Genomic DNA, 10,696 nt, shown 5'->3' with positions numbered 1-10,696 from the left:
TCTGCTCTCTATTACAGTAACCATGCCAGCCTTACCTTTGGTGGTTGAGTGCTGCCAGTTGGCCCCTGCAACACTGGGACCCAGTTATTCCCATTGTGTTTAGGTTTCCAAATTCAGTGACCACAGTTACCCCTGGCTTACAAAGAAGAGTGTTTGTGAATTCTTCAAGGATGCTAGAGTTCCCCTGCCAAACTGATTTCTCACAGTCATGGTGGAAGATGTATCTTTTGGATCCTTTCAGGGTGGATGTTACATCTTAAATGATAAATGCACTCTCTCACATTTCAATCTCCCTATGTCCTGTAAGGTAAAATCGAGCCAAAATGACCTGGCAAGGAGGCAACAAAGGAGCAAAAAGTTTAATAGGGCACAATCCTGGTCAATGTCAACCGGTCTGGTTAGTCACAGGCCAGAGAAGTTGCACCCAGCAAGACAGGCAGTGAGTTTATAAAGAAGATAGGGGGAGGGAGAGCATAGGTCTACAGTGGCATGAGGATTGGCTAGCCTAAGGCACGTGTCATTGGCCTTTACAGTAGACAAAGGACTAGAAAGTTACCACTCCTTCTCCAGGTTGGGAGGGGGCAACAGCCGGGAATTTTGGCATATTCTGTTGGTCTCTTTCCCTTACTAGGCCAGGGTTGGGGGCTTTGCTGCCCCCTTTCCTTATTTGGTGAGGGCTGAGCTCATCTGACGGGCTCACCCCTCCCTCCAGTGCCTCCAGCCTTACATTCCAGCCTTTTGGTTATAATGGGCGCTGAGTCGATCTGGCTACTTCCAGCTGAGGAGGGGTGGTGCGTGCAGGGTTAAGGCTGGTGGGAGGCTGGAGGAGGCTTGGAGGGAAGGGGCGAGTACTGATGTACCAGCATTTTGTTTACTGTGATGCAAAATAGTTCATCTAGGCATTGTTGTAGGAGCTTAAAAATACAAGGAGCTGATGACAGAAGAATAAATACAACAATTAGTGGGGTTATAACAGGGAGGAGCCAAGGTAGGAGTTGAGACTGCCACCATCCAGAGAAAGGGTTTTTAGTTAGGTCAAAAACTGTAAAATGGGAGGTGTCCAGGGTGGGACTTGAGACAAGAGAGTATAAGGGTTAGGGACGACCAGGTGAAGAGGGACAACAGCCTCGTTGATTATCTGCAGGTCTTGAATGAGTCAGTAGGCCCCCAATGACTTCTTGACTGGAAGGATGGGAGTGTTACAGGGAGAATTAGTTGGTACCAGAAGCTCTTGGGAAAGAAGATGATAGGTTGGATGCCCTTGCAATGGGCTTGGGAAATAGGAAATTGGGGCTTAGAAGGAAAGGAGGATGGGTCCTTGAGGCGGATGAGGACTGGAGCATGATGGCTCACCACTACAGGAGTAGAGGTGTCCCAGACCATCGGTTGATGGTACAGGAGGGTCTGTGGAGGCCTCAGGGCCACAACTTATGCTGACTAGGGTGATGAGGGAAGTTGGTTGGGGATGACTAAGTGGCAGGGAGATAGAGGCACCAAGCTTGGATAGGAGATCCCTCCCTAACAAAGGGATGGGACAGGATGGGATGACTAGAAATGAGTGGGTAAGAGGATGGCCCTCAAATGTGCAGACTGCTGCACCTGTCTCCAGAGGCTTAGAGGGAATTCCTGTGACACCCATGACCAAGACCTGGGAAGGATGTAAACAACCATGAAAGGAAGGTAAAACAGAGTAAGTAGCCCCCGTGTACACCAAAAAGGAGACGGACTTACCCACTACCCACAGCATAGCCCTGGGCTCGGCAAAGGTGATAGGGGTGTTCGAGTCCAGGCAGCTTCAGTCTTCAAGTAGGCCCAGTAAGTCCAGAGGGGAGTCCCTCAAGGGGGCCTGCCTCCCGTGAGGCTCTCTCGTGGGGGGACGACCTTACGAGGGCACTCTACCTTCCAATGACCTCTCTTACCACAAACCGGGCAGGGTTTAGTCGGCTTATTGGTTGGGTTGGGGCATCTCTTTGCCCAGTGGCCTTCCTGGCCCCAGCAGAAGCAAGATCCTTGAGGCTCACGAGCTCTGGATCAGTCTTTGGTGTGATGAGACCCCTGTTCTGCCAGTTATAGGGCCATTGTGAAGGCTCGGGTCTGGGACGCTATCCTCCTCTCATGTTCTTCATCACGGGTATTAAAGACTGTAAAGGCCATGGTTACCAGGTCATGGAGTGGAGTCTGGGGCCCCTCCTCTACCTTTTTATACTTATGTCTTATGTCTGGGGCTGACTGGGTAATAAAATGAGTAGCCAACATCGTGGACCCCAGCAGTGAGTTGGGGTCTAGGTGGGTATGTATGGAGAGAGCCTCAGTGAGCTGGTTAAGAAAACAGGCTGGCTTCTAATCAGGTCTCTGAGTAATCTCTCTCAGCTTATCATAATTAATGTCCTTTGAGCCGTCTTATTCATACCTGCCAGTAAATACTGGAGCATTTGGTCCTGCTGAGTTCCCCTGTCTTGGATATTATAGTCCCATTGGTGTCCATGAGAGAAACTGCCTCCATCCCAATTGGCTTGGCCTGATCTGTGTTATGTGCCTGGATTGCACAATGTTGAGCGGCAGAAGTAACATGGTCATATTCCTCATAGGTAAGAGTGGAGGTTAGGATAACATGTATATCATGCCAGGTAAGTTCGTAGGCCCAAGTTAGGTAGTCAAACTGTATGGCATAAGCTGTAGGATTAGAGGTAAAAGAGCCCAGGCATTTCTCAATTTGGGATAAGTCCCCTAGGGAAAAGGGGGCATGAACCTGGACAGCCCCTTCTGCCCCCACAACCTCTTGGCTACTAGTTGGGCCCTTGTTTGGGGAGGCTGCTGGGCCTTGGATCTGGTAACTGGAGGGCTAGGCCAACTGGGTGCTAAGGGCAGCATTGGCACATAAGATGGTGGTGGGGTGGGAACAAGAAGTGAAGGACAAGATGGCAGCAATGCTGGAAGAGGAGGATACAAATGGGGAATGGTGGGTGTGGGGCGGGGTGTCAGGTTGGGAGAGAAAGGAGGCGGGTCTGTGCTGGGAGGAGTCTTGTCCATGGCTTCCAGAACCAGAGGGCAGGAGGAGCCTGTTCCAGTGGGGAAAGAGGGCTGTGAAGGCGGAAGGAGAGGGGGAGGGGGTGGTGTGGACACCGGAAGAGGAGAGGAGCAGGAAGACAGCGTGGCTGAGAACAAAGGACTTAAAGATGGCGGCGATGCATGTGAGGACAAAGGACCTAAAGATGGTGGTGATGCAGGTGAGGACAAAGGACCTAAAGATGGTAGTGGTGCAGGTGAGGACAAAGGACCTAAAGATGGTGGTAGCATGGATGAGGACCAAGGACCTAAAGATGGAGGCTGAGATGGGGGGAGAGGATCATGGGCTGAGGGAGGTGGGCAACCAAGGTCTTCTGGTGGATCTGAAAAGGAGGAAGGACTGGGCAGAGTAAGAGGCTGACAATCCTTAACCGGAGATCGGGCTAAGAGAACCTGGGTCATTGAACACTTAACATAAAGGTCAGGGCGGGAGTGCAATGTCCAAAAAGCCTGGACATACCGAACTTAAGACCACTTCCCAGTTCGGTGACAGAAGTTAGTTAGGTCAGTGAGGAGGCTACAGTCAAAAGTTCCCTCTGGGGGCCAGTGAGATTGATTGTCCAGAGGATACTCGGGCCAAGTCTGAGAACAGAGTCAGACCAGTTTCCATTTACAGATCTCCTCCACTATATCTAGGGTCACCAGATTGGATATGAGACACTTCAGAGGGGTCTGAGCCTTCAATTTAGAGGACTGGTTCTCCATGTCTGTTACCCATTTCCCGGAGCCCCAAAACTGGTGAGCCCAGCATCCCAAACTCGCTCAGGTTAGGAGGAGACAGGGAAGTATCATATTCTTCCCCAGAGATCTGGGAGCCCGGATGAGGACGTCTCCTCTATCTCAGGACCAGGAGAGGCGTAATGCCCAGAGAACCTGGACATAGCTACAATTTTGAAGTTAACCAAACCAGGTGGAGACAGGACTGGGAAAACAAATTGGGGGAAAGGAGGGACTCACCAAATCACTGTCCGAGGTGCTGAGAGTAGGCGGAGGTCCAGGATTGGGGAAGGAGGGATGGGAGATACCAGTGGCCAGTCGGAGCCCTGCACTGTATCTCCTTCCCAGGTTTTGGCACCAGATGTAAGGTGAAATTGAGCCAAAATGACCAGGTGAGGAGGCAACAAATGAGCCAAAAGTTTAATAGGGCATAATCCAGGGGATGTTCGCTGGTCTGGTTAGTCACAGGTCAGAGAAGTCACGCCCAGCAGGGCAGGCAGTGAGTTTATAAAGAAGTTAGGGGGAGGGAGAGCATAGGTCAACAGTGGCATGAGAATGGGCTAGCCTAAGGCATGTCATGTGTCATTGGCTTTTACAGTAGACAAAGGACTAGAAAGTTACCACTCCTTTTCCAGGTTGGGAGGGGGCAGCAGCCGGGGATTTTGGCACATCATCAGGCCAAAATCTGTTGGTCTCTTTCCCTTTCTAAGCCGGGGTTGGGGGCTCTGCTGCCCCCTTTCCTTATTTGGTGAAGGCTGAGCTCGTCTGACCTGCTCACCCCTCCCTCTGGTGCCTCCAGCCTTACATGTCCTTGAATCTCTTTCTTGACATTAAACCAAGGAAGATCTGGCATTTCTAACTCAATTGTTGTAGGCTACCATGTTTCAACCAAGCGGCCAAACAAATTGTTAGAACTCCTCAAGCTGTGTTGGATTCCCCTGAGGAAGGCGCCGCCCCAAATCACTCACCAAAGACGTTTCTTGATGCAACAAGCAAGAGGAATTTATTCAGAAGCCAACTAGTTGGGGTCCAAGTCTGCCCGTCGCAGCGGGTCTCAACGAGGACCCTGAGCACTTACAACTAAGTGGTTATATAGGATTTTCTGAGGCATTCAGCCCTAGAGGATTACCATGGTTACAGATTATGTTGTAGTAACAAGATAACAATACTACATAGCAAGATAACAATACTACAAAGGCAGTAATTTTTCAAACCTACGATTTCTGGGTTAGTGCCACGTCCTGGGGGTGTAGCAAGGTAGGGTCAGCTTTTATGCTTAACTAACCGAAAGGTTAGCGCTGCCAGCAGTCATGATTGATTAACTTGTTTTTCCAGAGGAGTTACCTGGTTTCAGTTGTTCCCTCTGAGTCATATATCACAATGGCTTTTTGGGCTTCAAGATGGCTACTCTTAGGCTAACTTATTTCTCAGGGAGGTTGGGGTCCTACATTCCCCACTTCTTTTTCTGAACATTCTAATCATGGAATGTTGGTTTCTTCTTGTTGTGTGAGGGTATGATACTGTTGTCTCAGCATTAGCACCTGCACAGCACTTACTCTTTCTCTAATAAAGGTTATTACTCAATTTAAAATGCAGGGACCTAAGGTGAGGAGCAATATTGAAATAAGCAGGGGTCCTGCCAAAGTGGATATTAGAGTTGTAAGCCATGGGGATCTAGAAAACCAGGATTCAAACAGGCTCTGGTTAGCTTCTCGTTCTCGCTTTCGCTGATCTAATCTTTCTCTTAATTTAGACATTGAGTCTCTTACTACTCCAGTATGGTCTGCATAGAAGCAGCACTCTTCCTTTAGAGCTGCACACAATCCACTTTCTTTTAGAAATAGTAAATCTAACCCTCGTCTATTTTGCAGCACTACTTCAGAGAGAGAGGTTAGGGACTTTTCAAGTTTAGAAATAGACTGTTCTATAGTTCTCAAATCTTCATCGATAGCTATTCTTAGTCCTTCGTAATGTTGGTTTCCTTGTATAATTGCAGCTGCCCCTGGTCCTACTCCGGCTGCGACTCCTACTCTTAGTAATACAGCTAGAGTGAGTGAGACTGGCTCTTTTTTATACCTTAGTTTAGGTTCTAATTCTGCCACGAATGATAAGTCATCATGATACATTAGTCTGGGTACTAACTGGACCATGATACAGAAATCACGGGAGGAGTTGAAGGCAGAAGTAGAGACACATGGGATCACTCCAGTGTTACAAGCCCACCATCTCTTGGGAGGAGGGATTAAATACCTGTTTTTACCAGGGAAGGCTATGGGTATGGTCTCATTCTTTCTTCTACAGATAAAGACTCTAGCTGCTGCTAGGGAAAAGGGGCGATGACCGCTCTGGCTGCTTCGTGCTGAGAAGGGGGCGCAGTAAAGGGTGCAGCTAGGTCTCCATCACTGGTCAGTTGAGAGGGCTTCAGAAGGCTGGCGCTTCTATTCTGGGTTTCATTTTTATTACTATTTGCAGTTTTGTGGCTTCTAGGCAAGATAAAACAAATTGTGTTATTAGGTTATGTAGCAACATCTGGAGTTGGATTTTTTATTCTGGAAGGAGGCTACATTATTGAAACGATACTTCTCTCTAAAATCACTCTCATTTTTACTAGAAGTAACTAGGTTAAGAAAATAATTAACAGCTGGCTTGATTATTTGCACCGGTGCAGCAAGAAGAGCAATTGATTACACAGGCTCTTTTAAATATGCTTTGCTGGAACTTTTTGTAAGGAATTTCAGATTGAACTTTTAAAGGCCTCTTGAGGCCAGACAGCCAAGCCAGACTTGCCATCAGGCTTTACCTGCAGTACCTGTAGATTTGGATGAATTCTTCTCTTCTCGAGGTCTCTGCACCTGCCAGGAAGTGACCTTCTTTACTCACCTGGTAAGGCTGCTGGGAACTCTGTAAGTAAGGTACTAGGCCAGTTCTTCCAAGGGGCTTTGTTGGCTTTATAAAGTCAATCTTAGTTCTTTAAAGTTGTTCACATCTGAGTCTATGCACATGTCTCTCAGGTACGACATTCCAGTCAAAGCCCTGGTAGTATAACCAGTGTTCTTAAGTAGTCTTCTCACAAGGAAAGCAGATTCTTATTGAACTCGTGCAAATAAACATACTGCCATGGAATATAAAAACAGTCACTGAAAGTTTTTAAACTCTGGAGGGATCAAGTAGAGAGAAGGATGTTTCAATTCTGCTCATAAAGATAGTCATTTACTAAACTGTTGTCAGTTTAAGAGAACAAGGTTAAAACATCTTACCAGCAACATTTGAAACAAAAAGACACAAAATCATTTTCTTTAGTTTATGTAATCTTATGTAACTAATACCTGTTCTGCTGAAATCTAGTTCTTTACCAGTTTAGGGATAATACTATAAATGACAAAAGACTTACAAATGACAATGGTTAAAGATCTGATGAGAGCTTACTGTAAAACAGTTGACATAAGGAAATTCTGATATTTCTGTAATACAAAACATTCAGTAACAAAGTTTAGCATCATTCTCTTTGACAGTGCTTTCCTGGTAAATAAATATATATATATATCAGATAAATAAGCCAAATTAGTCAAATACTTTCTCTAGTGAGAAAAATTCTTCTGACATGTTCCAGGGGCCCTCTGGAAAATATCAGAGTTAACTAGAGGTAAAAGCACCTTTTTGCATTTAATTTTTTTAGAACTATCATTACACATTTATTGTCTATATACTCAGCACAGTAAACAAGATATCTTAAAAAGTGGGGCAGCAGGGGAGACTGCTGCTGTCAATTTTTAAAGACAACATACAGAAAGTCAAACTAATTCTAGGTTACTAAGCATTCTTGAGAGAATGGTAGCAGATGGTAGATTCTTCTGCTTTCATCTTCAGGAGGGGAAAAAAGCTACAATAAGAATTCATATTTAGCTGAAAGAACTGTCTAAACTCAAGGCAGAGTATAATATCACCAGGCATACAAAAGACCTGTTAGAGATACATACAAAGAATGAATATGGCTATAGTCAAATTCAACTTAAAAGTTTAAGCAGAATCTCAAATTTAAATGTCTCTTTCTTTCACACAGATATTCAGATATGACCAGAAATATGATTTGAGATGAAAGAGGTCAGGCATTTTACTTCTTCATTTAGGGACTGAGAAATGATGACCTTTGGCTTACAATCAATAGCTTACAAACAGTGAAAATAATAAGAACATAACTCAGCATAAGTGTCTAAGACCAGATACAAAAAAGCAGAGAAAGTGCTTAAGTTTACAGGTCTTCCCTGAAAGCTTCAAGAATGTTTTACTCTTTAATAGTAGATATAAGCTGCTATGCAAATTCTATTAAAAGCTCTAAGATTATTTGCATTAAAAAATATGGAGAGTCCCCCATGTTTTTTTTTAAAACATACAGCATATAAATTAAACAAGAAGACCTGGTGGTTCTCAAAAAATCTATTACAACTTTTCTCAAAAGTGGTCACACGTTCGTCTATCTAAACCTTTACAGTGAAACCTGTTTTTCTGGGAGAAACATAATCTTGTCCAGATTCTACAGTTTAATAAATTTTGGTTTGTTAACTAAGTGCATTTAATCAGCTGAAAAAAGCTTTGTTACTATTCTACTTAGGAATTCAATTTTTCAGGCCATGCAATCATTTTTAATAACAAAATATTTCAAAGGCAAATAAAGGTTATACAGTTGTTAACAAACTTTAGCTTTTAGTCCCTTTAACATTACGATTTCATGGCAACTCACTGAGACTTTAAGCATGAGAAACTGCTGTGATCTTTCAACATAGAGAAATGCCCTCTCTATCACTTTAAGCAGTTCTAACCAGAACTCAAAACTATTAGAAACTTCAAGCTCCAGTGAACACTGAGAAGCAGGACACTGCAAACTGTCAAACCAACATTTCCTAGACTGACAAACTTACGAACACATTCTACAATTTCTGCAACCATGAGCTTCACAGCACAATCTCCCAGCAAACACAGAGCACATCTTCTCAACTTAACAAAACTCTAAGGCTTTAAGTTACTACAAAGATTCTCAGGCTGCAGGTAGGCATACACACTGCAACACACAATTAAAAAGGTGTTCACTTGCCACACTTATCCAGTTCACTTACCTGCAACAACTATGCTAGCCTACTCACAAGACCCCCACTGAACACTAGACAAAGCCAAGCTTCTAAGCATTCTATTCTTAAAAGATTTAGCAGATAACATGACTCAAATGACTCTAGGTAAACTCAGGCAGCCGACAACTACCAGGACATGCCCGCCTCAGGCAAACTCAAATTAGCATTAATGCTTAACACTTTTTTATCAGGTTTTCTGGAAGTTTTAGAACACTCAATTTTCACAAGCGCTTGTCTTTAAATCAATTTCATTAATACCATCCGGAGGTAGAAAGATATATTCATTTACACACTTAGGGGGTTGTCTGAGTCTGTCCCATTGTCAGTATAACAATTATTAGGCACATGAAAGACACAAAAAACAGAGACACACACAGATTAGACACACAGCGGCCGCTTTTTGTTTTTTCTCAGATTTTCAAACAGAAACCGAAAGGAATCAGAGGGTTGATATTCCTGGCTCCTGAAAATCAACCCTATCTCATCAGATTCACCTTGCCAGAAAAACAGACGGGAGGCTACCAGGCGTCCCTGGCCTCCCAACCTCCCCGAGGCGTCCCCCAGGGTTGCAGCCTGCGGTGCTCCTAGTACGTCTACCGACCGCAGTCTCGACCCCTTTACGGGATCGGGACAGCTGCCAGACAGTGGGTACCCCTTTTCAGAATTCTGACCGGTCTCACTGAAAAACAGAAGACAGAACACAGACAACTCAAGGCGCCACTAATCTTACCTCTTCCTCCAAGAGCGACTTCGGGAGTGAAGCGGGGTGAGCGCATGATCCCGGACGAGCCCCCAAATGTTGGATTCCCCTGAGGAAGGCGCCGCCCCAAATCACTCACCAAAGACGTTTCTTGATGCAACAAGCAAGAGGAATTTATTCAGAAGCCAACTAGTTGGGGTCCAAGTCTGCCCGTCGCAGCGGGTCTCAACGAGGACCCTGAGCACTTACAACTAAGTGGTTATATAGGATTTTCTGAGGCATTCAGCCCTAGAGGATTACCATGGTTACAGATTATGTTGTAGTAACAAGATAACAATACTACATAGCAAGATAACAATACTACAAAGGCAGTAATTTTTCAAACCTACGATTTCTGGGTTAGTGCCACGTCCTGGGGGTGTAGCAAGGTAGGGTCAGCTTTTATGCTTAACTAACCGAAAGGTTAGCGCTGCCAGCAGTCATGATTGATTAACTTGTTTTTCCAGAGGAGTTACCTGGTTTCAGTTGTTCCCTCTGAGTCATATATCAGAATGGCTTTTTGGGCTTCAAGATGGCTACTCTTAGGCTAACTTATTTCTCAGGGAGGTTGGGGTCCTACAGCTGTAACAGTAAGTGTAGAATCTCTGCTTATTGAACCCATATCAATAAACTTTATATTCCTTCTGTTGGGGGAGAGCTGTTGTGTATTTTCCTCGGTCCTTGTCCCCTTTTCAACAAAGAATTGAAGTGCAGAGACACAGTAGTGAAACAGTAAAATTTTCATTTAAAGTTACTTAGAGAGCAAGTGCAGGTGACCTCAGAGAGAGGAGCACCCTGAAAGGTTGGAGAGAAAGAGTTTAAGATTAAAAGGTTATACACTGTTCATCTGGGGAGAGGAAATCCTGGGGTAAAATACCTCTAAAAATTGAAATCAATCAAATGGAGAAATAAAGTTTAAAACCAGTTGCTCACAAACTGTCTTGGGCCATCTGTCTCCTCTGCTCTGGAAACCAGCAAGCAAGCAAGCCAGCCCCTTCCCCTTAACCTCTTAGGTTCAGACACGCCCTCAGTTGCCCAGGTAATTACCCAT

General features: G+C 44.9%; 1 long non-coding RNA gene across 1 annotated transcript; it reads right to left on the bottom strand.

Annotated features, from left to right (window-relative positions):
- Window positions 1–4,759: 4,759 nt before the first annotated feature.
- Window positions 4,760–10,223, bottom strand: LOC140848959 (uncharacterized). Its single transcript, XR_012130311.1, has 2 exons — window positions 6,664–10,223; window positions 4,760–6,266 (listed from the first exon to the last, which is right to left on the bottom strand). It is a non-coding gene; the product is annotated as an uncharacterized lncRNA (long non-coding RNA).
- Window positions 10,224–10,696: the final 473 nt, after the last annotated feature.

Source organism: Manis javanica, chromosome 4 (assembly GCF_040802235.1).
Source record: "Manis javanica isolate MJ-LG chromosome 4, MJ_LKY, whole genome shotgun sequence".
In the NCBI taxonomy this organism is placed as follows: Eukaryota; Metazoa; Chordata; class Mammalia; order Pholidota; family Manidae; genus Manis; species Manis javanica.
Note: the sequence above shows the minus strand (reverse complement) of the source record. Positions and strands in the feature narration are given on the sequence as shown.